The 26,989-nt window shown below is 44.4% G+C and overlaps 1 protein-coding gene across 1 annotated transcript in view; it reads right to left on the reverse strand.

Annotated features, from left to right (window-relative positions):
* The window catches only part of CCDC200 (coiled-coil domain containing 200), a 140,710-nt gene extending 117,840 nt beyond the window's left edge, over nt 1-22,870 (reverse strand). Inside the window, exon 1 of the mRNA XM_083147570.1 lies at nt 22,753-22,870. The gene's annotated coding sequence lies outside the window, so the exon portion shown is untranslated. The remainder of the gene's footprint in view (nt 1-22,752) is intronic.
* Nucleotides 22,871-26,989: the final 4,119 nt, after the last annotated feature.

Raw genomic sequence — 26,989 nt, forward strand, 5'->3', positions numbered from 1 at the left:
CCGTAGTTTTCTGGTTGTGCGGCCCACGTACTTCAATCCACATTCGCATATTAATACATAAATAACATAAGTAGTATTGCAATTGATAAAATTTCTTATAGGATGTACTCTGTTTTCTGTCATTATTTCAGTTGTTTTAGGTTTTTTTATGTGTGTACATGTGATACATTTTGTGCCATTACATCGGTAGAATCCCACTGGCTCAGAGGGTAGCCAAGATGTCAAGGATGAGGAAGTGATGTTTGTGGCTAGGAAGCTGGGAGCCAAGATACTTTTTAGGGAGCGGTTCTTTTTAAATATGAAATCTGGTTTGCTGGGTAGATTACCTGCCAATAAGGGATCTTGATGAAGTATATTATAATTTTTTCGGATTATGCTTTTAACCTCCGAGTGCCGACTATTAAATGTACTGATATAGGATATTTTCCTATTATCAGTGGATCTCTCTAGGGCAGTATCTTTGTTTCTCCCTTTAGAGCAGAGAAGGGAGTCTCGGTTCAGGCTGACCACTTCTTCATATGCTTTTTTAACCAGGGCCTCCGGATAGCCCCTGTTTTTGAAGGAGGTCATCATTTGGTCAGCTTGGAACTCAAAATTGAATAATGAGGAACAATTCCTTCTAATACGGATCAGCTGGCCCTTGGGAATACTTTGTTTCCAAGGGAGATGATGCCCACTTTGGAAGTGCAGATAGGCTTGGCCACCCACCTTTTTTATGAAGTTTTTTGTAATGATTTTGTTATCTTTTATATGGAGGGCCACATCCAGGAAAGAGATTTCGGTGGGGTGAAAGGTGTGCGTGAACTGTAAATTATAAAGATTATTGTTGAGTGACTGAACGAAATTAAGTACTGACTGTGCATCCCCATTCCAAATAATAAAAAGGTCATCTATGTACCGCCCATAGAGGACCAGGTTCGCGCCACAGCTGCCACCCCAAATGTGGTGATCTTCTACCTCTCCCATATAGAGGTTGGCGTAGCTGGGCGCGAATCTAGTCCCCATGGCGGTACCCATCACCTGTAGATAGTGCGTGTTTTGGAATAAAAAATAATTGTGTTCAAGAATAAAAGTGATACAGTTGAGAAGAAATAATTTGAGTTCCACCCCCAGGTCGCCATCCTTGTCCAGTCGACTCTCTATGACTCGACGTCCCAGGCCGTGTGGGATGTTAGAATACAGGCCTGTGACGTCGAGTGTAAGGAAATTGTATGTATCTTTCCACACAATCCCCTGTAGAAGTTTTAGGAAGGATGTGGTATCCTTAATGTGCGACCTGAGGGTGGAAACTCTGGGCTGGAGAAATGAATCGACAAAGAAAGAAAGGTTGGAAGTTAAAGAGTTTATACCAGAAATAATAGGTCTCCCGGGAGGTGATGTAAGTGTCTTGTGAACCTTGGGTAAGTGATAGTAAATGGGCACCACTGGGTGATCTGAAAAAATAAATCTAAACTCCTCCCTGGATATGGTCCCCTCTGCAGCAGCCAAATCCAGTAACTCCAATAGTTGGGTTTTAAATAAATTGGTGGGGTCTCCCCGCATTTTGGTATAAAAATGAGGGTCCTCAAGTTGTCTCAGGGCCTCACAAATATAATCCTGCCTATCTTGAATGACAAGGCTTCCACCTTTGTCCGCTTCTTTAATAATTATCCCCTTGTCTTCCACCAGACTTTTTAGGGCTTTGGTCTCTTGTTTAGTGAGATTTGACTTGCGTCCTTTACTTTGGACACCATTGGTTTTGGCACACATCATTTTAAAATCAGACAGGGTGGTTTTATAGAAACTTTCTATAGTTGGGCCTTTAGATCGTATGGGAAAAAAATCCGATCTCTGTTTAAAGCTGCTGCGATTGATATTATAAATCATATGTGGATCTTCAGCGGCTTTAACAGACTCTTCGCTGGTGTTCTCAAGCTGTAGTTCTTTTAACATTTCTACATAAAGTTCGTCCTCCGAATCCAAAAGGATCGGTTCAGATTGTTCCGCTATACTATGTAGAGATTTGTTAGCGAAGTACCTCTGTCGGCACAGGGTCCTGACAAATCTGTTGAGTTCCACAAATAAGGAAAATATATTGGGGGTAGCGGTTGGGGCAAACTTGAGGCCTTTACTAAGTAGTGAGACCTCATCCTCACTAAGTTTTTTCTGGGATAAATTAATTATACTCTTAGAGAGGTCCTTTTTCTTCTCTCTTATTAATTTCTTCCGTATCTCCCTCTTTCCTCCTCTCTTCCCTCTGAGCTTCTTCGTCTTCTCTTTGGGGTCCCTAATCTCTGATCTGTTTGGTTCTGGGTTCTGGTTTTGGTGTATTTCCCCTCTAAAAAAACCTCCTGGTTGGTGATGGAGTTTTCTGAATCTTTCGGGATCCTCTCCTTGGGTCTGGCTCCCTGTTGAGTGTTCCTAATAAGCACATCCCTGTAGCTATTTTCCTTAGACACGTGTTCGTATTGACGAGGTGAATAGTTTTCTCTATATGTTGTTCTATTTTTTGAATGTACAGGGGTGTATACTGGGAGGTCCCTAATTCTCTCATACTGACTTTTCCGAGGGGGGTCTCTTTGTCTGAAGGGGGGTCTCCCCTGTGGGTAATTAAATTCTCTCCTATCTCTTCTGTTTTTAGCTTGAGTTCTGTATGCCCTAATGTCTCCTCCCTTATAATCTTCTAAGTCCCTTTTGAATTTTTTACACTTAGAATCCAAAAGGGTCTGTTCGAATGATACAATTTTATTGGTAAGATTCTTATCTCTCTCCTCAAACTCTTTAGAATTCTTTTGGGGATCTAGTGTTTTTTTGAGATTTTCTATTTGTTTGGTCAGATCATCGGCCTTCTGTTGTCGATATCTGACCACAATCCCCATTAGTATTAGAGAACACTGATCAAGAGCCTGGTCCCACTCCGTTTGGAACGCGGCCTCGTTCTGAAACACTGATGGTTTAATGAGTCTCAGTCCCCTTGGGATCATTTTCTGATCTATGTACTTTTGTAAGTTTGAGCTATCCAGCCAATGTCTTAATTCTGCTGTCATGAGATCCTCTAGTTTATTAAATTGATCTCTGAGATCCTGGGTGGGTTCTAAGGTATTACCATCACTATTATTCCATTGTGCAATAATATGTTGCCTCCTACTCAAGCGTGAATCAAAATGTGAAAAACAACTCATGTCGGCAGCTCCTTAGAACTGATTGGAAACAATGGAGAAAGAAAAATGAACCCGGGTCACACTGGGTGGCTCGGGGTCAGGTGCGCCTGACCTGAGTTGTTTTTCCTAAGCAGCATTTAAAAAGAACCGCTCCCTAAAAAGTATCTTGGCTCCCAGCTTCCTAGCCACAAACATCACTCCCTCATCCTTGACATCTTGGCTACCCTCTGAGCCAGTGGGATTCTACCGATGTAATGGCACAAAATGTATCACATGTACACACATAAAAAAACCTAAAACAACTGAAATAATGACAGAAAACAGAGTACATCCTATAAGAAATTTTATCAATTGCAATACTACTTATGTTATTTATGTATTAATATGCGAATGTGGATTGAAGTACGTGGGCCGCACAACCAGAAAACTACGGGTCAGATTTCTGGAACACCGTCGGAATGTAAAAAACCGTTTAATAGCCCATAGTGTACCCCGACACTTCGTAGAAAAACATCATGCAGACCCAAAACATTTAGAAATAATTGGTTTAGAACATATTAAGAACACAAGCAGAGGTGGCGATAGGTTCAGCAGACTGTGCAGACAGGAAGTTTTCTGGATGCACCTGCTGAACTCGATCCACCCAGAGGGTCTTAATGAGATGGTGGAATTGAATTCAGTCATTTAATGGGCACTTTATACCACAGAAGATGCCCATACATTTTGTATTAGTGGAATAATCCCTCTCATCAGTTTTTCATTAAAAATAAAACAAAAATAAAAATTTCTTTCCGTGCCGCTGTCTCCTACCATCACACGGTGTGGGTACTGATTGCCGACACCACGGGGCATCCAATACAGTGACTTTGGGATCAATCTATCCTCGAAGATGACAGCATCTCCACCCACTAGTTGGGACCACTCCTCTACTAGTCAATACCCACCTCCAGGTTGCTGTCCCCCACCTCCTACAGTACCAGCATTTGATACCAATGCTGCTTAGTTTCTGATTCAGTTGCTCTGTTAAGTCCATCCATCGGTTTGGATCTCTCCACCATATAAATATTTTTAAAAGGTTGGGCGGATACTACTGCCTTCCTTTGCACAAGAGTGTACAATATCTAGTACTGTTTCTCCACTGTTCTTCACCATACTGTAATATTATATGTTGCATATCTGCATAGAATAAGGGTGATAATGACCCTATATAAATGGGTCATTTTTTTCCCTATCTAAAATAAAATAACGCACCATTTAATTTGGTTGTTTCGGTTTTATATGTATATTCAGAACAGCATCCCATTGTCTCTTATCTCTCCCCCTTTGTTCCCCATATATAACATAATCTTTTCTCCCCAACTCCTTTTTCATCATTAGAGGTCAGCCTTCCCCATTTGGGGTCTTATGTGATAATACGGTTGCTAAGCAACCAACACGTCATGCAACAACTTTCTACCATCTGTATTAGCTGCATGACTCTAAATGTGTATTTATTGTGTGTAAATTCCCATGCATATACAAAAGAATTAGCCGCTCTCTACTTATATTATTTGATATACATTTATATATAAAAAACCTCCTAGATTAAATGGGGTTAAATTCTGACTATACAATCGGTGTCCAGGACCCCGGAATGTCTCCATGGTAACCGTCAGGACGGTCGAATAGAAGCACTGCACCTTCCTGAATTCAACACGCCCAGTATGACAATCATGCGGTCCATGTGCGGGCCACGCATGTTACCCGGATGTGCGGCTGATACGGCTACGTACAGCGCACACAGTTACGAACCCGGAAGTGAACCGGCTCCCATCTTCTAACCTTCTCCGGGCTGTGGCAGAGAATACCCGCCACCCAGAAGCACTTTGTCTGCGGGGACGCAACAAGTTCACTGCACACAGCCTGCCCCCTATCACTGAGGGGCTAATCTTGAAACAGATCAGGTCTCATCCAATGAGCAGCGTCTCTCACCTGGTCACTATGACAACCATACAGGACACAGGTAGTGTCCCACAAATACACTGTTTGCACGTTTTTTCAAAATCATTTAACTCTTCCCAATACACCCTTTGAATAAATAGCCATTGTATAAATTTTATTATATATGTTTCTAGCATCATTTGCCTCCTACTCTAGCGATGCTTTATATATTTTTTACAGATTGGTTGATCTAATTGGTTTGGTCACATGACCCATGTGATAGGGTATTTAAACCAGAATGTACCATGTGTCAGTTATCCTTTGATAAAGCTGCCTGGAGCAGCGAAACCGGTCAGGATTTCTGCCTCACCTAACCCCACCACTTCTATAGGTGAACCACTTTGAGGAAACTATCCTCTATATTGCCCGGAAGAACCACCATCAGCTTTTCTGGCCCTCCGGCCAACTTATCCATCGGATTACAAATATTTCTGCAACAATAGTAGAGGTTGAGGACACCACGCCTTTAACATCCGGCAACAGGAGTTGGTGATTCGTGCCATCTTGGGCCACTCCTGGCATTTACATCTTTGTGCCCTCCCTCCATATTGCAGCTTGGCAACTTTACCAGCAATAGTATTTGGACATTCCGGATTACCCCCACCACTAAGTGGATGCTACCAGTGCATTTCCTCTGGACACTTGGGACTCTCCGGGTTTCACCTCCATGTGGTTCGGTCTGGTGAGATGATGATTTTAATGTTCCCATTCATTATTGTCAATTGTTTTTAGCCGGTACTTTCTGGCTTTGCATTTTAGAAATTGTATTAAATTGTGCTAGATCTAACCAATCTCCCATTTATTTTTCATCTGCTAATTATTGCACATTAACAGCACTTTATTAGCGCAGCCCACCCCCCCCCCTTTTTTTCTTGTTACCATATTGAACAGGACTAACTACCCTGTCCCAGGGCAGCTGCTTAGGAAAAACAACTCAGGTCAGGCGCACCTGACCCCGAGCCACCCAGTGTGACCCGGGTTCATTTTTCTTTCTCCAAGGGAATCAGATAGCCTGATGGGTGGCGGGAGGTTGTTCCAGTGCAGGGGGGCAGCGCGAGAGAAATCTTGGACACGGGAGTGGGAGGAGGTGATTAGGTGAGAGGTCAGTCGGCGGTCAGCGATGGAGCGAAGAGGACGGGAGGGAGTGTGGATAGAGGTCAGTGAAGAGAGGTAGGGAGCTGTGGAGGAGGAGAGAGCCTTGTAGGTGGTGGTGAGGAGTTTAAAGAGAACTCGGAAAGGAATGGGGAGCCAGTGAAGAGATAAACAGAGGGGGGAGGCGGAGGTAGAGCGGCGGGAGAGGAAGATGAGCCTAGCAGCAGCGTTAAGAATGGATTGGAGAGGTGCGAGGCGGGTGAGAGGTAGCCCAGAGAGAAGGATGTTGCAGTAGTCAAGGCGGGAGATGACAAGAGAGTGAATGAGAATTTTGGTCGCGTCAGTGGAGAGGAATGGTCTGATGCGTGAGGTGTTGCGTAGGTGAAAGCGGCAAGACTGTGAGAGAGCACGAATGTGGGGGGTGAAAGAGAGGGAGGAGTCAATGATGACACCGAGGCAGCGCGTTTGGTCGGTGGACGTGATCTCGGTTTCACCAATGCTGATGGAGATAGTGGGAGAAGAGGGGATGTTCGGGGGATGGAAGATTAGAAGTTCAGTTTTAGCCATGTTTAGTTTCAGGAAGCGTTGGGTCATCCAGGCTGAGATGGCCGTGAGGCATTCGGAGACCTTGGACAGAAGTGATGGGGATAAGTCGGGGGAGGAGAGATAGATTAGGGTATCATCAGCATAAAGGTGGTAATGAAAACCATAGGAGCTGATGAGGGTGCCCAGAGAGGTGGTGTAGAGGGAGAAGAGGAGAGGGCCAAGGACTGACCCTTGGGGAACACCGACTGGCTGGGGGGTAGTAGGAGAGGAGGAGCTCGGAGTGGAGACGGAGAAGGAGCGATCGGAGAGGTATGAGGTGAACCAGGAGAAGACCGTGCCAGTGATGCCAAAGGAGCGGAGGGTGTTGAGCAGGAGAGGGTGGTCAACAGTGTCAAAGGCAGCCGACAGATCAAGCTGGATGAGGATAGAGAAGAGGCCTTTGGATTTAGCCGATAGTAGATCGTTAGTGACTTTGGTCAGGGCAGTTTCAGTGGAATGTAAAGGGCGGAACCCGGATTGGAGGGGGTCTAGAATGGAGTTAGCAGTAAGATGGCTTAGGAGACGATTATAGGTCAGACGTTCTAGGAGTTTGGAGGCAAAAGGGAGGAGGGAGATGGGCCTGTAGTTGGATGGATAGCAGGGGTATATGTGATACACAGTGATCCAATTTACTATTTTAATATCATATAATCAATTTTTTTGTTACATTTTATTAATTAACAGATATACATGCATACATACTTACTGTACCTTGGATATAAATGTAAAAAATTGTAGGTATCCCAGTACACACTGCATGCGGAATGAATGTCCAAGTGGAATGCAGTTTCCACAACCTGTGCTGGGTACAAACTTAAATGTGACCTATTTCGATAGATTTACATTTATAGTTGCTATCTATTTGCTGACTAGAGAACAGCTAATGTACAGTACAAATGAATGGGCACCTCGCCAGTTAGTACTTGGTAACCAGTTCAGAGATCCACTCTAATTTCTTATAATACGTAAGTCTTGGGACTGGGCCATTCCTAAAGCGTATGTTCTGTTAGAACACATTGTACCCCTTATAGAAAAACCAGTGCCCTTTAGCTCTCATTTCATATTGATGTTTCTGATAGCCAAAAGTCCATAGCGAAATAAATAGCAACTGTCCATTGGCAGTTGCAAGTTAATGTTTACGTTTCTACCCAGCAGCACAGATTTCTACCCAGCAGCCACACTGGGGGCCAGATTCTCTAAGCTTCAAAAGTGATAACATGAAGAGTGATAAACAGCCAGCCAATCAGCTTCTGTCTTACATTTTTCAAACACAGTCTGTGATATGGCAGGTAGGAGCTGATTGGCTGGCTGTTTATCACTCTTCATGTTATCACTTTTGAAGCTTAGAGAATCTGGCCCATAGAGGCTGTCCACACATTAGCGGTGGGGCCGCAGCCGCTGGGTCCTACCGCAGCATGCTATGGGAGGCTGCTGTGGGAGGACCGGACGGTGGGTCGACCGCATTCTAAGATGAACACATACATTTCAATTTATGTGTTCACACAGTGTTTCACTTGAATTTCGGTCTGCAGTGACCGGATCCTGTTCTGCAGGGTCTGATTAACCAATAGGCTGATTAGGTTGCATCCTGAAGAGCTAGGTCCTTGAAGGTGTGTGTGTGGGGGAAGTACATTCGAATGCTCTCGGATGGGAGTACTTCATGGTGCTGCTGGAGTTGGAGCTGAGCAAGGTCTCCCCAGGAACTGTGGGAGCAGCGGTGTCTGCTGGGATTGTCTGTGTCCCCAAGGCTGGGAGTGATGCATCTGCCACCATAGCCAGTCACCGAGGCAGGGACACCGGGAAGTGGAGATCCTGGGCGGGATGTATTAATATACATCGCCACCCTTCGCCGGGTGTCCGCCGCGATGCTGCCGCATATGTACTAACATATGCGGCTGGCATCGCGGTGCAGTAACGGAGCCCCCCCTGCGATACCTGTACTCTGGTCTGCGGGGGGTCTCCGTCTCCTCCCTGCCAGCTCCTGATGCCTACACACCGGGGACAGCTAAGCAGGCTGTCCCCGGCGCCTCCTCCTCCCCCCTGCAGCCGGAAGGACGTCCGGCTGCGTTGATAGGGGGAGGAAGGGCTTACCTTCCGGGGTCCTGGAGGACCTGCAAGAAGATAAGCCCAAGGGAGGAGGAAATGGGGGGGTCGGCGAGGCGGCGTGGTTGCGGCGACGCGGCGGGTGGCGAAAAGAAGACCATAGGCTTCTATAGGGTATCGCCACCCAACGGGGCGGACGTGTAATAGTACATAGGAAAATGCGGTAAAACCCCCGTTTTACCGCATTTTCCCTTTAGTACATCTCGCCCCCTGTGAGAGCAACTGCTGGCTCCGCCACCAAGGCTGTAATTGATGCCTCTGTTGCCATTGTCAGCACTACCAGGGTGGTAATTGGCAATATGAATGGAGCTGAGACCCGAGCCTGTATATTTTAAGCTGAATACGAGGGGGGGGGGGGGGGGGGGGGGACACACGTCCACTTCTATATCAGCCTAATGCTGATACAGTACACACCAGAACGATGCAGATCGTGAGCGGGTCGTAAGACCCACTCACGATCTGCGGAGCTCACGACCAATGTTCCCTCTAATTTTACGAAGGCTTTGTGCAGAAAAAGATATTGGTTGTGCAACTTTGGAAGGAAATGTACATTTTTGTGCGTCACATAACATATACAGGCCTAGGTTTCGAGTTCTGTTGAGTTAATAAAGCAATTTGAATGTTTACAGACTTCACACACCACACATATAGACTATAGCAGTGATTTTCAACCTTATTAAACTCGTGGCACACTAAAACAAGATTGTAACCTTTGTGCGCTCAGTTGTAATGTCTGTGCGCGGGCTCTGCGAGTTGTGTGCGCGCGCACACGCGCACAGCTTAGAGGGAACACTGCTCACGACCCACTCACGATCTGCATTTGATCTGAGTCCAATCCGATCGCAACCTGTACCCTGCAGGCCACACACAGCCTCCTTGCGGCCAAGCGGGTCCTACTGAACGGGACTCGCATGGCTGCTATGTGTGGCCGGCCCTTAGGGATTCAGTGACACTCCTAACATTATCAGGCCCCAAACTTTTACACACAACTACTGTACACATACTGTATTCATATTTTAGTTTTTAAGGTTTGAAATTACATTATATATTTTTTTTCTGACACCGTTACAGGGGCCGGTCTTAGTATATGAAAAGGGATCTTTTCCCAAATACATTCTATTTATAGCCTTAGAGCTGAGGACAACAAGGTTTTCAAATGGTGTTAGGATGCCAGAGGATTTCGTGATTTTATATCTGACCTAGCAGCTCTACAACATTGTCACTACACAGAAAGGTCTGTTTGTTATGAAGTCTGCTGAGAAGCATGCGCTGGTTATTGCCTGGGGTGTATGTAAATAGTCACAGAGAATCAAGAGAAATATTCCCAGTTGAACTGGAAAGCCATAACATTTCCAAAACAGATATCCCTGTAAATGAAGTCTGAAACAATGATGTTTCTGTTGTCACATTTCAGTGATTATCAGCCTGACAAGACGCAGAAATCCTGTCACCTCTTCCCTGAGTCTGTCTCCCACACATTGCTCCCTCACCCCCATATCCCACATAATATGTGTCCTAGTACACACTGTTCTCATAAACCTTTCTTCACCTTAAAATGAGATAATCTAAAAAAATAAAAAAAATCTTCTATTGTGTTTAATAGACTTACTTATCAATTATCGGCTGACACAGGGCTTCAAACACTTCACTCAGTGGCGTAAATAGGGCTCCACAACCCTAGCAGTGGCAGGAGGGGGGCGGGGCAGCGCTACAGGGGGTGCAGGCAGGGCCGGATTTCCCACTAGGCACATGAGGCACGTGCCTATGGGCGGCACCTGCTTGTGGCGGCGCGGCATCCCCTCTTCTTGCAGGGGAGGTTCGCAGGGGGTCAGCGAATCGCGGGAGGAGGGGTCACGCAAGGGTCCGCGAATTGCAGGATGGGGGGCCACGGAGGGGCCGGGAATCGTGGGAGCCTGCAAAACGTGAAGGGCTGCTGCTCCATATCCCAGCAGCACTATGGCTGTGGAAGTGACTGGAACAGGTAGGGGGGGTATCAGCAGGTATGCAGGGGGGGGGGGGGTTATCAGCAGGAACGCAGGGGGGTCACACAATGATGTCCCTGTGGGTGGCCTGTTACATAAATCCAGCCCTGGGCACAGGACGGGGCCTGCCCGACCATTGCACTGTGGGGGGCCGGACACGATCCCAACAGTCAAAACCCTGACACTCGGGGTCCCGACGGCCACCTGCAATTCTCCCTCGTGGGGATCCACGACCCCCATAGAGGGAGAATAGAATAGGTGGCGAGCGTAGTGAGCCACCGCGCCCGCAGCGCGGCGAGCACAGTGAGTCCGCAAGGAGCTTTGTTGCCCTCGCCATGCTGTTCGGCCAGTCGGGATCCTGACGTCTGTCTAATGACTGTCGGGAACCTGACTGTTGGAACCCTATACCACACCCTGCACTATGTACCCGGCTGAGCAATAACTGTCTGACAGACAGCACCATTTCTCTAAACATTTCTAAGTGGCTGTAAGCCAATCGGAGCTCATAGCTCTGCAGCAACGCAGGCAGTGGCGGCTCCTGATTGGCTGTCAAAACACAAGCTCCAGTTGGCTCGTGAGCCAGCTAGTTTGCATTTGAAATGGCCACAATGGTCCGGACCGTGGAGCAGCGGCAGCCCAACAGCTTGCCCCCGATCAACTTACCCTCTCTTTCTCCATCAGCTCGCCCCCTGTCACTGGCAACAAGCATACAATTGCTTGGGGGCACTAGAGATTTATGGGGTGTTATTATGGTTGATTCACAAATCCACCAAACCCCACCCGCCGAATGTATGCCCACCTGCTCCTCCCTTCGCACCGCCGGTTCGCCCACACAGGCTGCAAATGATGTTTAGCACAAACATCCATTCGTATGCCTCGGGCAACCTCCCACATCTTTCGATGGTCGCTGACCATCGAAAGTTGTGGAAGGTACACGCATATAAAAGTGACTTTCAAGTCACTTTCATATGTGTGCACGCTGGGTCGGATATGGGCGGGCAGCTGACATCCAGTGATGTCAGCTGCCAGCCCCCCGCACCCACATCACTGCCTCATTACCATAAGAACGCCCAGCATTCTCATGGGAACGCTTATGGAACGCTGGGTGTTCCCATATGGTAATAGGGCAGCCCGGCTCCCCCCGCCCTTCTCCGCTCCCCGCACACCATCTAGGGTGCGTGCACCCGGCGAACCGAAAGTTTTCCATGGGTGCACGCACCCTACTTCTGCACATGTGCAGAACACGCCTGCGCATGCGCAACATCGGTCCTCCGTGCGGATGCACGGAGGACCGAGTGCAAGAATAACCCCCATTATTGGCTGGGGGGCAACTGGCAGTTACGCCACTGACTTCACTACTACTGCTGGAACCCATAGTGTGCTGTTGTGTAGGCATGAGCATGCCACTGTAAGTGGCTGCATCCAAACTCACACAGCTGCTCACATAGGAGGCTGTACTCAGAGAAACGGCACCTGCCATAGGGCTGATTTTTGAGATGCACTGGGACAGAAGTGCACAGGTGGAAATTTACTAAAATAGGAGTTCTATTTCATATGGGATGTTGCTATGGGCAACCAATCAGAATCTACTTACTTATTTAGCACCTTCTAGAAGATATTATATAATATCTGATTGGTTGCCCATAGCAACATCCCATCTGAAATAGAACTCCCATCTTAATAAATTTCCCCCCACAGTCCCATACATACACCCACACACACACACACACCCATAGCCTAACCCTCTCCAAACACACAAAAACCTGTAGCCTTACTTTATACATACACACACACACACACACACACACACACACAGACACCCATTGCCTAACCATATCCATACACTGACCCCCGTGGCCTAACCCTATCCACTCAGACCTGTACCCCAAGAGCCCTTTCACACACTGTTTTTGACTGGCGGGTGTAAAATATAGTTGTATACTAAATCTAATGTGTCCTTTCACACTGCACGGACCTGGCCTGGCCGCCGGGTTACAAACAGATATATCCACTGACTTCCCCTCCGTGCACTCAGTGAAAAGCAAATGTTTATGAGTAATTTCACAGCCACCGACTTTTCGCTAAGTTAGCCACCCACAACTCCATTTTCACAGGCTGAAACTGACTGAAAACCGATGTGTGTGAAAGGCATTGACAGCTGGCAAAACCACTGTGTGTGTGTGTGTGAAAGGGCCCTATCCCTATCCAAACATACACACAAAGCCATACACTAACCCAGTACACACCCATACCTTAACCCTATTCATACGCACACACACACACACACACACCTGTAGCCTAACCCTATCCATATACGCACACACACCTGTAGCCTAACCCTATCCATATGTACACACACACGCACACCTGTAGCCTAACGCTATCCATATGCACACACACACGCACACCTGTAGCCTAACCCTATCCATACACACACACAGAGGCAGCATAACCCTATCCCCACACACAAGCCATACCCTAACCCAGTACACACCCATACCTTCAAACGCACACGCACACACACATCTGTAGCCTAACCCTATCCATACGCACACACACCTGTAGCCTAACCCTATCCATACGCACACACACCTGTAGCCTAACCCTATCCATATGCACACACACACACACACACACACACACCTGAAGCCAACTCTATCCACACACACACACACACACACACACACACACACACACACACACACACACACACACACACACACACACACACAGAGGCAGTCTAACCCTATCCATACATAAACACACACACCTGAAGTCTAACCCTATCCATACACACACCCATAGCCTAACCCTATCTAAACACACACACAGAAGCAGCCTAACCCTATCCATACACAACCACACACCCATAGCCTAACCCTATACATTCACTACCTCTTGCCCCTAGCCCTAATCTTTCATACACCATGGCCTGCAGCATAACTGTGGTGGGGAAATCTGGTGAGGGGGCGTGGTCAGCCGAGAGAGGGGGGGGGGGGGTGGTGTGTGTGATATATGAGGTGGGAGTATCCCCTCTCCATTTTCTGACCATGTCCCCTCACAAGATCCCACCCCCTTTAAGGCTGCTTTGAGAAATTTCCCAGGCTGGGTTTAAAATCCCAATCCGCCCCAGCAGATTGAGCTACATGTACAGATGACAGGAGGAGTTGTGAATGACCCACGACTGTGTACATCCATATTGACGATAGATGCAATATAGTCAACAATATCGATATTGTCCATATTGCTGGTGATATATCGCCCAGTGTGTATCCAGCTTTATTACATTTACACATTAGGGTTGTACAGAATCCATTTGCTCAATGCAACTTGTGTAACCTATGTATGCAACAATTTATACAATTTAGGAGTTATATACTAATTGAATACTTTGCATGATTGCTTGGAGTAGTGGCTCAGTGTCCACACGTAAGCTCAGTACAGAGAACATGGAGTCTGACACGACCCGTATATTTATGGTGAGCCTTTTAGCAGGGTACCTTTGTGAGTTAATAATGATGACAGATGTGTAGTTAATTTTTTTACATGAGTATGATTTGATGACACCAATATAAGTCTTATGTCATTCCTTATTAATCAAATATTAATGTTCGAAGTATGTTCAGGATGAGTATCAGGACACACTAATAATAGTCCATCCATTGCCGTCAGCCCTTCTGCAAAGGCGCATTACTGTTCTCTCTTCATGGGATTGTGTATGTGCCCCTAGCAGCCCCACGTCACATTACGCAATGACAAGTCCCATAACCGGTATAATGGGTTCCTGTTATACAGGTCATGCAACTCTGCCTCAAGTTTCCTTTAGGGGGTGTATTAGTTTTATATTACATTTCAATTTGAAAGTAAAAAGAGCTGATTTTATCAGGATTGTTTTATCTCAGCTGCGTTATTGTGTCCTCAGTGAGCATTATGCAATAACATTGGATTTAGGTGCATATTCGGCTGCTATGATTGAGTGGACATTTGCACCTTAATGACATGTGAGCATTCCTCAGTATTGTTTTACCTTTGTCAGTCCCAGTATATACTGTCTTGTATGCTCCCAATCAACCTGAGAATTTATAAAGAAAAGAGGGGATAGGTACTGGTTATACAGGAATATATGCAAAATACCCCAAAAGAAATGACTATGGTATGGGGGTGTTATTATCTTTTAGTAGGAGTCTCCTGTTTGTAAACTAATAGATCTAATGCAATGTATTTATTGTGGTATAAAATACACCCATGCCAAACCAGACTCCAAGTCTGGGATTGGATTGAAGCATTTGTGTGTTGCAGTCAGATTTATTTATTAACAGTTTCTTATATAGCGCACACATATATGTCAGCGCTGTACACAGTATAGTTGAACATTCACATCAGTCCCTGCCCCAGTGGAGCTTACAATCTATATTTCCTACCACATGTACACGCACACACAGACATGCTAGGGTTAATTTGTTGGGAACCAATTAGCCTACCAGTATATTTTTGGATTGTGGTAGGAAACCGGAGTACCCGGAGTAAACCCACGCAAACATGGGGAGAATATACAAACTCCGCACAGTTAGAGCCATAGTGGGTATCGAACCCATGACCTCAGCAGTGTGAGGTCATGGGTTTGATACCATGATGATGATGATGATGATGATGATGATGATGTCAACTTTTGGGAACCTTAATAATGAACTGTATTTTTACATTGATGTTTTTCCCTTTATAGCAGTCAATACAGGCAGAAATGGACCCTTCCTATAAACTGAATTAGGAAAGCCATCATTATTTACACCATTGCAGTGCTGACTCACAGCTCCACTATCAGATATTAATGGTAATAACACCTCACACTGTGGGCCAGATGCACTGAGCTGATTGGCTGGCTGTTTATTACTATCCATTTTATAACTTTGAAGCTTAGTGCATCTGGCTGTTACACCTAAATTTCAGCTCTTCTGCTTTCATTTTGTACATTAGGAAGTATGGATGGTGTAATGGTTAGAGCTACTACCTCAAAGCACTGAGGTCATTAATTCAGTTCCTACTAAGTACCTATCGGGGCGATTCAGACCTGTTCGCTAGGCTGCATGTATTTGCAGGTAACCACCATCCGCCATTCCCGCTGGACAAATCCGCTACCTGGAATGCATTCACATACACATCAGCTCGCATGCGGCTGAACAGGAGTAAGATCATGTGATGCGATTCGCTCACCATCAAATGATTTTTCTCCCATTCGCTAAAATAGTCAGTCTAGAATGACTTTTTATTTTAGCCGCAGATGGCTAAATTCTGGGCGGGCACTGACATCATGCGAATTCAGAAGTCCACCCCAAGCAGGCATTGACACGCCTGCATTCACAGAGGTACGCCCAGCATTTCAATGGGCGCGCCCACCATTTTTGTGGGCACGCCCATGAAATGCCAGGCAGGCCCCTGTGTCTGCCCTTGCCTGTCCCCTGTCCACTCCTCCTGGAGCGAACGCCCCAGCGAGTGTGATACTCACCGAAGGCGTTCGCACATGCGCATATTCGCAAACCCCAAACAATTATCCAGGAGATTGAATTTGTCCCGCTACAAATCGACCCCTATGTGTAGTTTGTATATTCTCCTTGTGCTTGTGTAGGTTTCATCCCGGTACTCTGGTTTCCTCTCTCAGGGCCAGATGTATCAAGCTTCATAAAGTGATAAAATAGAGAGTGATAAAAAGCCAGCCAATCAGCTCCTACCTGTCATTTTTCAAACTCAGCCTGTAGCATGACAGGTAGGAGCTGATTGGCTAGTTGTTTATCACTCTCCATTTTATGACTTTGTGAAGTTTGATACATCTTTCCCTCAATCCAAAAATATACTGGTAGGTTCCCAACATATACGAACCCTAGTGTGTAGGTATGTGTATACATACATGGGCAGACTATGGGCCAGATTCAGTAAAGTAAAAAAGTTATTTTGTGTCTGGAACCAACTATGGTGCCCTGTAAGGGAAGCACATTTCTATTGATTCTCTGCAGAACAAATACTGACTGCCTTTGCATGTAGCCCACAGATGTGAGACAGCTTTATTTTCACAATGTAATTTGAATTTCAGTTTGAGCACACCCCACCCAAATCTAACTCTCTCTGCACATGATACATCTGCCCCACCTGCAATGCAGCAGGGTTTTGCCCATGTGCATGCTTTTTTGGTTTGCTAACAAAGCCACATTTTCTGTACAGTTGGTGTGATGGATAGCATTACTGCCTCATAGCGCTGAGGTCATGGGTTCGATTCCCACCATGGCTCTAACTGTGCGGAGTTTGTATATTCTCCCCGTACTTGCGTGGGTTTCCTCCAGGTACTCCGGTTTCCTCCCACAATCCAAAAATATACTGGTAGGTTATTTGGCTCCCAACAAAATTAACCCTAGAATTTATGTGTCTGTGTGTGCATGTACATGTGGTAGGGAATATAGATTGTAAGCTCCACTGGGGCAGGGACTGATGTGAGTGTTCAAATATTCTCTGTAAAGCGCTGCAGAATATGTATGCGCTATATAAGAAACTGTTAATAAATAAATAACTAAATAAAATAAATAATATATTTCTACTGTACTGTATGTTAAACAAAAAAATAATAATAATCAGTTAGAGCCCGCAACTTATGCTCATTGTAGTTTTTTTTTACTTTCATCTAAGAAATACAGTAGAATCCTAAAAATAAACACCATAATACTTTGATTCTGCAAAACAGTTCAGCCTTGCTTGGCATTTGTGTGGGCGATTGACATGTGTCCTGTAATGCATTCAGAATGCATGAATTTGTGGGTACCCACCCTGTAAGGATGCCTGTGGTCAGACAGTGCTATTTATGTAAAATAATCATTTAACATAGATTGAAACTTGTTAGGGTTTGACCATGTCAATGTCATTTATTTATAACATAGAATTTGAGCGTATATAGAAACATTTAATCTGCCAGTGTAAGACGTCAGAATATTTGATCATTGGAATTCCACTGAAGATTATCTCATGCATCAAACTGGGCAGCTTTAATTCCTTAGTCATACTTTCCATTGGCTAACTAAAAAAAAAAGTTTCTTGGTCTCAGAAATATAAGTATATTGGAGCTGCTTTAATATATTATTCATTTATTATCCTTTTTTAATGAGGCACCACTAGGATTCCGTACTCCATACAAGGGGAATACAAGAGACCTAATAAGTAAAGAAATACTCTAGATATATAAATACAGTGTGCATTGGGTATTGAAGGACAGAGGACCCTGTCCATAAAAGCTAACAATCTATAGGTGGTATGGGCAACACAATGAGGAGAAGACCACAGAGGCTTCAGAAGGGGGACAAGTTACATTATAATGAAAAAGTGAGTTTTAAGATCATGCTATAACTTTGTTAAGGCTTTAATGAAAGTCTTATTGAGCTAAGGGGTGCAGTATGATTTGTGGGTGGCCTGGATCCTGACAGTCAGTATACCGTATAGCGCACGGAACGCTATATATATATATATATATATATATATATATATATATATATTCTGGAACAAGAGAAAGACAGAGGGGGAGCCTGATGATGTATTACCGCTCCACCCTGACTGCGGACACCCTTATTTTTACAGACACAGAAATACCGCTGAACCTGGGAGGATACCAGCTGGAGAGTTGTTTGATTAGGTTTGCTATTTCTGCCTTTTTAACAGGAAATGAAGCTTTACGTCGATATACAGTATGAATAATAACTTCAGGCTATACCTTCATTTATACACCTAAGCGTGTTCTACGCATATTTGCCCATCTGAAAACAGTTATAAATTGATCCTGGTGTGTTACCCCTGAGGAAGTCCCTACAGGACGAAACGCGTAGGGTTTTTTCTAGACCTATATACATCTACGGTCGAATCAGGGATCAATACTTCTATATGAAAACCATCTATTGGAGAACCTCTGTATACTGTTTTAATCAAATGTATTCTATGTATATTTTTAATTACTGTTTGTAATAAATACATTATATATATTTTTTAACAAGTGTATGTATTCTGGTGAAATACAGTATAGCGCACCTCTTCATCTCTTTCTCTATCCATTTTCTCATCGGACCTCTATTAACAGTGGGGCCCTAGAGTAGTGCTGCTATCTAAGAAGCGCAGGAGAAGGTCACAACCCCCCATCCCTTGTGAATATATATATTTATATATATATATAACGAATGAAGCAGCGTCACTCCAGGTACTTAGTGGTAGAAAAATACTTTACTGTATATCGACGATATACAGTAAAGTATTTTTCCACCACTAAGTACCTAGAGTGACGCTGCTTCATTCGTTTATATCCATTTACCGGAGTCACTCTCCAGGTCAGGTGGGCACCCAGGCCAAGGTATTCAGTGGAGCAGGAGCCAGTGGGAAGTGCCAGATCCCACGAGAAATATATATATATACATATTATATTATTATTATTATATATGGGCCCATGATTAAGGTGCGAAACAGTCTGTCGGCGCAATGACTGCATGGTGGAGGGATTACTGATTTATGACTCTGGCTGATGGTCTACAGCATGCTGATATATATATATATATATATATATATATATATATATATATATATAAATGGTTTGGAAGATACAAGGAATATATTCTATATTATAGAGACATTCATAGCACTGATGCCTCAGAACCTCCAAACATGAGCTACTGAACATGAGGTGCGAAGTGTGGTGGGCAATGCCAATTCTTTTTTTCCCTTGGATGACAATGGAGTCTCTGTGCAATAAGTGTGTGCTATATGAGACCCTGCTTTATTAACCATGATAGTGCACTGCAGAGTTTATGCAGTATAACATACAAATGACATACCTAGGCATAGACATTCATAATGGACAAAAGCAGAGGATTCATAGAAATATAAATGATTAAAATCTTATATTATGGAACAGTACAATTGCTCTGAGGATGATTAAATATTTTATTAACTGCCATAAATCAGATTACAGAACAACAAAATGTTTGATTACCGCTAACAGGAGGCTAGACCACGTACATTGTCACAGCAGATTCATAAACCTATGGCATTAATATGTCATTAAAGGAAGAAAATACCATATAATTGCATTTTCTTTTTTTTTCCATCAGTATATTACTATAGGTCACATATTTTCTCTTGACTTTGCATGCAAGCTGCATTTAGAAGTAACAAAGATGGCTGACTATTCCAGTACCCTGCTCAATGTCTTTGTTTTCATTTAGATAATATAGGGCCGTATTCTATTCTATTCGATGCGTAATTTTCCGAATTCTTTCGGATGGCGTTTTTTTGCCGTCTGCGCATGCGTGGGCAACGCTATGCGCATGTGCCACGCACGGTCTCCGTACTCGTTCTCACTAATACCGTACAGAAAAGTGCACCGCATTCACTCGGGAAATATGGGCATAATATGGCCGTCATTCGGAAGTACACAGGGGTGTAGTTTCAAAGTGGGCTAAACTGGGCGTAAACATGGGCGTACACGAGGGAGTGCACTAATTCTGGTAGGCGTGCATTCGGACTGAACACCGACTGCAAACGAACTAAAAGGCAGAAAATATGCGGTCTCCATAAGCAAGTATTGCTTTGCGGACACCACTCAGTCATGCGCTAGGCATTCGGAACGCCCAATTAGTATGCCTGCACCTGAACCAATGTCAGCTGAACACAATACATTCCACTCCTCTACTCATTACTCATTAATTACACTCTTGTCATTGTCAATTGGAACCATTGCAGCTTAAATGGACCATTACAAAACACACAAATCTATGCTGAAAGCACGGCAGCATTTTTTACACACATTTACACTGCAAGCAATGGACAGAACTTGCTATCACTAATATAAATATCCATGTCACTTTTACATTCACCAATAACAGCACACATTTGGGGATCAAATGAAAAATTTATTACAGTTAGGGAAAACATAAAATTTTATTTATTTATTATGCCTAATTGCATAAGTGTGTCATGTGACCGATTTATGAGTTCAGATAATAGTCGTGAGTTTTGCGTTAATACACCGCATCGGTGCGTACGGGCAGGTTCCCGTCCGTTCTGACGCTGTAAGACCGTGCAGACGCTGTAAGACCATGCAGAATATGTGTGTGTCCACCGCACACGCAAGGTTTGGATGTCGTCCGTAAACACGCCCTCTTCTTAAAGTGTGAGTCCGTCCGAATGCGGAGGACCGGTGGGCGTTTCTTCGTACGATGTCCGCACAGCGTGGCGTGCGGTCCGCTCCGAAATAATTCGGAAATTTACGCACCAACCAGAATAACCTCCATAGTGAACTGAAGTAACATAAATTGTGTTCTTACTTTGTGAAAACCAAGCTGTAAGTTGTGAAATGTTTTTTTTGTGTGGAGTGAAAGGTTTTTCTGATTCTGGATTTCGGGTTTAGACTGCGCATGCACCTCTGCCACACATCTTCTCCCGGTGGCACAGCTTCAAAAAAGGTTTCAAATTATTTCTTCTGAGAACACACTGGGGTGTTTAGGTGACACAACATTGTTGTATCCTCTCCTCCCATAGCAATCACAATATGACATTCAGAAGGATCTGAAGGCTGCAAAGATTCTTTAGGTGGCCACATCTGACTTAAGTTGGGTTAACACTTATCCAGGGCAGGTGTAAGGCTTCTTAGCTCCCTAGGCAAAACATCAACCTACTGCCCCCCCCCCCCCCCCCCCCCCCCCTTCTATACTGCAGCTAATACCTACTTTCCAACCCCTTAAGGCTTACTTGCCTAACATTCTGGAATGGAGGCTTCAAAAGTCGGGTGGTTCTCCCAGCCCCCTGGGAAGGTGAGCATGTCCCCTGCAGGCCCCCAGGAGGGGGCAGCAAAATAGGGAAGTAAGCCTCAAGGGAAAGTATGGGGGTGAGGTCACACATCAGACCAACTTTCCTCCAACCATCCAACTAGTTGCTTGGATGGAATAAAAATCTGGTACTGGATGGGAGCAAATGACAATCAGAAATGTGCTCACAAACCCAGGAAAATGGACAAAAACATTTAGTCAAATTGTTTAAATCAAACAGGTTCAACTACTGAGTGACAGTTTTTGTCCTTTTCCAGATTTTGGGAGCAAATTTCTGTTGGTCTGATGTGTGGCCAGCATTAGATGTTCCACAGCAGCCACCTGCATTAAGCATTAGTAAGATCCTCATAGACATCCTTGATTTTTTGATAGGCAGACTTGATGGTGCCCCCCCCCCCAGATCCAAGCTCCCTTTGCATGGCAACATGGTTTGCCTGCCATAAATTGCTTTTTTTTAAATATACTTTATCTGAATCAGGCCTTATATGCAGACAATGAACGAAAGAGAACGAACCCGGATCACGCTGGGTGATTTCGGGGTCAGGTGCGCCTGACTGAGCGGTTTTCCTGAGCAGCTGCCCTGGGACAGGGTAGTTAGTCCTGTACAAATGGTGAGCAAAAAACGAAAAGATGGGAGTGGGCAGCGCTAGTTACATGCTATTACTGTGCAATATTAAGCAGAAAAGTAAAAATGGAAGATTGGTAGATCTGTCACAGTTTTAATACATTTACTAAAATATGAAGCCAGAAATTAAGGCTAAAAACAATAAGCAATAATGAATAAAAACAATGAAATTGTCATCTCACCGAACCGAACCACATGGGGGTGGGGCCCAGGAAGTCCCAAATGTCCAGGAAGTGTGCACTGGTGTCACACGCTTGTAGGTGGGGATGGAAATATATGTCCAAATATGCAGACACTACTTACACCTTATATGCAGACACTACTTCTGCGATACATTTTATTCCTCACAAAAAATGTAATATGAAATACATTATAAGTCGTAGCAATATAATAATATACCTTACCTTTCAGTGGTGCCTTGAAGTGAAACTAATAGCATAAGAAAAACTTGATAGGCTGCTCTTGCACACACCGTACTGTCCAGAGGCATTTCTGCAGACAGTAAATCCTCTTTATTCTTCACAACTGAACCATGGGGCTTTGATCAGCATAAGATTTGAAGGGTAGAGCAAAAGTGATTGCAGTTTGGTCTGCACCGGAGAAAGATAGGCTGCTCCCTGAAGCAAGAACTATGAAATACAGAATTATTGCACATATTACTTAAAGATCAAAAGAAAGCACAGATAAAAACCTATCTACATCTTTTGTCCCATGCAATTTATTAATGACAGCTGCTGAGACTTATTACAGAGCTATAAGTATTAAATCTAAGGTTTCAGCAATAATAGATTTGTTTTGGTTTGGGAATGTACCGTACTTTTACCAGGACAGTTTTTGATTTAGATTGTTCTATTTCAAATTTTGACCTCATATTCTACAGGTAACGCTATATACACATAGGCACTTGGATTTTTTTTTTACTTTTTAATGCATATATTAAGATGCAAGTGTGTTTTATATGCATTTAGAAATAATAATACTACTAATAATAACAACGATTATTCTTATTAAAATGTTAGGCACTTACGCCTAGGGGCCTACACTCCTGTATTCTGCAAGAAACTGCCTAAAATAGTAACAATTTACCTGACTCCCAGAAGAGCCTAGCCCACATGGGGGGGGGGGGGGGTGTTTGGGATCAGAGATATATACATTCAGATGGAATCACCAGTGCCATTCCCCAGCATTGGTTATAAAGCACAATGATCCATATGGCTACAGGCATTTTAAATTGCATTGCATTTTTAATGTTTCTTGTGGCCACAAGCCCAAACATGTATCGGTGTCTTTGTCACTACTAGTACAATTGATTTTTGATTGCTTTGGAGCTCATCTACATTTGGATGGTAGTCATTGTAATGGTGCATACATACTGGACGATGTGTGCACTGACAGACAATGGTGACCAATTTCCCTTGAACTTCCCCAGTGTCCTGGATGAAAGATGTGGTGCATACACATTGAATGATGTGACAAAATGATGAACAACGAACGATCTGGCTGCAGCCTATAGGCTTTTTTTTTTAATTGAGCTGCCTGCACAAACAACCTTGATGAACTCCCAGTGGGTACACGCATCATCCATAGGCAAATGCAGGGGGGTTTCTGGTTGCCCAGAAACCCCCCTCCTCTTCTCAGGTGCCTTAAATTATGAAAACAATAGCACTGGTATGTAATATGATCAATAGAGCTACCACCACATCATGCAGTGTAAGGGACAGAGCAGAGCTGCTGCACATGCCCTGTGTGCCAGCTTCTTCTACCACATTTACTGTATGTGTGGATCTGAGCCATAAAACATTGCAATGGACCAGAGAGCAGCTGCCAAGAGGAAAAGACAGGAGCCTTACCATGAAGTGGGAGATTGTGAGCTTAGAAAATGCTCTATGATTCTATTATGTCTGTGTATTTCTTTATTATATGTTTAACCTTTTCCTGACCACTTATCCACTTTTTAAAACAGCCTATACTATAGTACTGCAGTTGTGCAAGTAGAATTTTTTTATTGGTGGTACTGATAGCCTCCACCAAAAATGGGTGTGGCCATGTGTCATGAGGGGGTGTGGTTGCACAAAGCCAGAGGAGTGACTAAATGACAATAGTGGCGTGGTATCAGGAGACAGGGAATGAGAAACAGGGAATGACTGGGGGTGGGTTGGCTCTTGCTTGGGGGAGAGCCGGGCAGCTTGTGCTTACAATTGTGGAGCCTGCTCTTCATGCTGTCGGCGCCGCTGATGCCTGTCAGTGTGACAGGCTAAATCAGCAGTAGTCGGTAGCTGCATATACAGCAGCAATCATAACGCTGGGTGGGCGGGCTGGGGATGCATAATATTTAGACTTAAAATAAAAATTGACAGTGGGTCAGGGGGTAAGTGGTACTGCGTACCTGCAACATATTTCTTACAGGTACTCTGTACCACGCCATACCCCCTTACTTGCAACACTGTAGTACTGTAAAACATTAATACTGTATTCCATGCAGTATCCATGCAGTATCCAGTGTATAAAAAGACCTGTTTTCTGGGCTGATACCGCTCCCCAGACTCCCGTACTTACTCCAATTCCCTGCAGATTAGCTGATTTTGGATTACATTTGGAAACCCCCCTCTAAAAATCCTACGTTTGCCACTGTTATCGTTCGTCGTTCATAGCATGCACAATATTTTGACCAATATCATTCAGAAGGGCCGAAATGATATTGGTAAAAAATAATAATAATAATTTTATTTATATAGCACTCTTTCTTCAATAGGACTCAAGGCGCTTAACAGATAGAATGAATGCAATACAGTACAGAAACAATGAAGTACAGAAAAGTTTTTCATAAACAATACTTAAGGGAATGAAGGAAATGCTTGAATAAACAGGAAAGTCTTGAGTCTGTTTTTGAAGCATTCTAGAGTGGGGGCCTCTCGAACTGTGCGGGGAAGTGAGTTCCATAAAGTTAGAGCTGCATGGCTAAAAGCTCAACCCCCATATGAATTATGGGAGATCCTAGGTACTGCTAAAAGTCCTTCATCTACAGATCGCAGTAATCGGGTGGGACAGTATGGAATCAGAAGCTGCTTCTGGTACCTTGGGCCTTGGTCATGTAGGGCTTTGAAACTCAGTAAGTTAATCTTGAAAATGATTTGCCATTTTATGGGCAGCCAGTGAAGGGTGTAGAGAATGAGAGTTATGTGGCTAGAACAGGGCTGGTTAGTTAACAGCCTGGAAGCTGTTTACTAAGTACCTTCTTAATTCTAAGTACCACCTTCACAATCTTCCTGACATACTTTAAAAAAAATATGCAAGTATGCATTTATGGGCCCTACAAACGGGTCAGTCCTGTTATTTTCTGAGCGTTTTTCATCATTTCAATAAATTGCTCAGAAAATGGCAGAATATCGCTGTGTGTGTGGCCCATACAGCGATACATAAGCATGGCCCCACAGCCCCGGATCTGGCACCGATTAAGAATGGCCATGCTGGTCTATTCAGTACAGTCACTCAGAAGGCCCTGCACATCGCCCGCATGTTCTTGGATGATGTAATACTCCCCCTCCCCACCAGCGGCACCCCCGACTTGCCCCCCCCACCCTTGGCACCCCCAACCCCCATCTGCAGAATGTGAACTCATTTTCTCTGAGCAGCAATGGCGGCAGTGTTACGGGTCCCCCTCATTCATTAGCAGGGAAAGGAAAAAAATAAAAATGGCCATGAACAGCCAATCACGACTCACCGTGTCATCGCCATGCCCCCTCGAGCTGGCTTTACTAGCCAGATTGAGACAGGGGGCAGGCAGTCTAACTTCGGAGCAAAGAAGAGCTCCTGAAGACCAAGTCTAATGAGGCGGTGGCCATGCAAAAGAGTTTAAAAGGTCGCTGCCCTCAGGGGAAGATGACAAAGAAGTCCTGGGGGCCCCCCTGGGTGAAGAAAGATGAATCATTTTAATAAAATATTTTAGTGTTTGCTGTTTTTTTTTAATATTTCCTTTACAAGGGGGCTGATGCTGGTTCCTGTGGTTCTCCCAAGTACCAGCATGTGGGGCATGCTTGCTGGGACCTGTAGTCCTATTGTAAAGGACAATATTACTGTTTAAATCAACTATCAACCCTGCACCCACCACCTAAGTGTGCAGGGGATAGCCCCAGGCTTCAGCCCAGGCCTGGGGTGCCCAGGAGAGGGGGACCCTTTTATTTAGGGGGGTCCCCACCTCCCCAAAAAACCCAGCCTGAGCTGACTAGCTAGGGTGGGTAATGCTTTGGCCACAGGACCCCGTCAAGCGTGTCCCCTGGCTAAGGCATTACACCCCTGCTAGAGGAGCCTTGTGCTGGTAATTGCCGGCTCTGCAAAATCACAGGTCTTTCATCAGGTCTGAATAACCCCCTGATTATAAGTGAGGATATCAGTAGGTACTGTTTATACCAGTATTATTTAGTGGAGTTTAGAAATATATTAAACATAACATTATTATTATTATTATTACTATTATTATTATTAGCAATTAATCCACAGAATTATTTAATTTCCCAATTATTTCTCCTAAAATTTACTTTTCACATGGAATGTTCCCTTTCAGCAAACAGAATACATAATCTGTTCTACAAAACAACATTTGGTAAATACTATTACTCTCTCTCTCTCATTTTTGCATGATGG

The sequence above is a fragment of the Crinia signifera genome, chromosome 6, assembly GCF_055691185.1.
Source record: "Crinia signifera chromosome 6, ASM5569118v1, whole genome shotgun sequence".
In the NCBI taxonomy this organism is placed as follows: Eukaryota; Metazoa; Chordata; class Amphibia; order Anura; family Myobatrachidae; genus Crinia; species Crinia signifera.